The following is a 2,224-nucleotide window of genomic DNA, read 5'->3' as shown; positions in this document are numbered from 1 at the left end:
AGGAATGTCATTTTCCATCAAGTTTTGTACAACCAATAATTTGTAAATGTTAGTTGAAATGTCACTTTTATCTTGCTCAATTAAATCCAATAATTTGTATTTAATAATACTAATGTTATTTTTCTAAGATTCAATTAACCACTCCCTTTTACACAACCAGTAGGAGGACCAAAGGGGCGGGGCGGGGCGGATATGATTCGGGTCGAAAACGGATAATGAAAAAATGGATAAATTATCCGACCCGACCCATATATAAAACGGATAAAAAAATGGGTTAATCGGCGGATAATATGGATAACCATATTATCCATGACTTCTTGCATATGATCACTTTTGGGAGAATTCTTAATCTCCCTAACTTGAAGAACCCCAAAGTTGAGGCTTTGCAAATGTAAAAGTTAGACCCATTGGTTATCTATTTTATAAATGGATAATATGGTTCTTATCCATATTTGACCCATTTTTAGAAAGTTCATTATCCAACTTATTTTTAGTGAATAATATGGGTGGTTAACTATTTTATTTTAACCGTTTTGCCACACCTGACAACACGGAAAGAAAAACTTGTTACTCTCCCTCTAAATTTATCACGAAGGCAATACAATTGTTGCAACTTCTTTTTCATAATCGTAGTTTGTCTTCATTGATCATAATGGGTGGAAAGCGTTTTCCAACGATGTTTTGTTTGGTTCTAGCCTTCTTGCTTTATGCATCTGGTTAGTATAAGTTTATTTTATATAAATGTTCGAATTTTTCTCTCACTACTTTCTCCCCCTACTTCAACCCCAATTATCAAAAGAGACTATTTTTAGATATCAAAATAATTAACACAAACTTTATTACAAATATGGCAGCTTTACAATTTATGGCAACTGAGGATGTCAAGTCGACTGAGTTGAATGTTTTACAACTTCCGGTATCAAAAGACCTTGACGCCGAAAAAGCTGATGAATTTGTTCAACTGGTTGCGACTCGTTATGGTATGCCTGTTGGTCAACTTATTTTTTCCCGTACTATATTACATTAATTGCATTCTTTTAAGTATACATTTCTCATTTGTAGGACACAACAAGCAAATTGTTCTTTAATTAATTAGACAATTTAATAGCTACCATAATACTAATAGCATGATCATGAAAGATCCACTTTCTACATTCAAGATTGACAATAATGATTACAAAATATTCATATTATATACTTTTAACCAACTTAATAACGATATTAGAAGAAAAATTTACGATTTTTTGGTTACTTTTGAAATAATAAATATAATAGATCAAGGATATACAAAACTAGTTCTATCAGAGGAAATAGACGAACTAGATTTATATTCAGATTAATGATCAGCTACGAATATCTCCAGTACTGGTTACAAACTTTAGTAAATATAAATTTATTAGAAAAATTATTAAGAGAAAATATAGAAGAATATCAAAAAACCCAAGATATCCAATACTTAGAATACACGAGATAAAATATAAAAGTAATTTCAAGGTTAATTCCGCTAGCCGTAAAATATTATAAAAAAATCTTTAACTTATAATAAACTAAGGGACCCGAATTGAATTTGAGGTTCTTTTGATTATTATCTTTTTATTTTCATAACTTATTGTTAATTGCCTATCTTCTAAGTTATATGGTTTGACTTTTTCTAACAATTTTATTCCTAGTGTAATGTTTTTATCTCTTTGATATATTTTGAAATTTATTAGTATTGGTATTCCTCCAATAATTAATTATTTTTCAGTCGTTTCTTCACTCTTTCTTAGTGCTTTTGGTAATTCTGAAAAATTTACGATATTTTGGTTACTTTTGAAATAATAAATACAATAGAACAAGGATATACAGAACTAATTCTCTCAGAGGAAATAGACGAATTAGATTTATATGAACTAGATTTATATTCAGATTAATGATCAGCTACGAATATCTCTAGTACTGGTTACGAACTTTAGAAAATATAAATTTATTAGAAAAATTATTAAGAGAAAATATAGAAGAATATCAAAAAATCCAAGATAGCAAATACTTAGAATACACGAGAGAAAGTATAAAAGAAATTTCAAGGTTAATTCCGCTAGCCGTAAAATATTATAAAAAAATCTTTAACTTATAATAAACTAAGGGACCCGAATTGAATTTGGTATAATAAACTAAGAGAACAAGAAGATATAAATCCAAATATAAGTATAAGAAACCAAGAAGAAGATATAGACAGAGTTGA

General features: G+C 28.8%; 1 long non-coding RNA gene across 1 annotated transcript; it reads left to right on the top strand.

Annotated features, from left to right (window-relative positions):
* Positions 1-306: 306 nt before the first annotated feature.
* On the top strand, positions 307-968 carry LOC142181580 (uncharacterized). Its single transcript, XR_012710237.1, has 2 exons — positions 307-716; positions 855-968. It is a non-coding gene; the product is annotated as an uncharacterized LOC142181580 (long non-coding RNA).
* The last annotated feature ends 1,256 nt before the right edge of the window (positions 969-2,224 follow it).

The sequence above is a fragment of the Nicotiana tabacum genome, chromosome 6, assembly GCF_000715075.1.
Source record: "Nicotiana tabacum cultivar K326 chromosome 6, ASM71507v2, whole genome shotgun sequence".
Taxonomy (NCBI): Eukaryota; Viridiplantae; Streptophyta; class Magnoliopsida; order Solanales; family Solanaceae; genus Nicotiana; species Nicotiana tabacum.
Note: the sequence above shows the minus strand (reverse complement) of the source record. Positions and strands in the feature narration are given on the sequence as shown.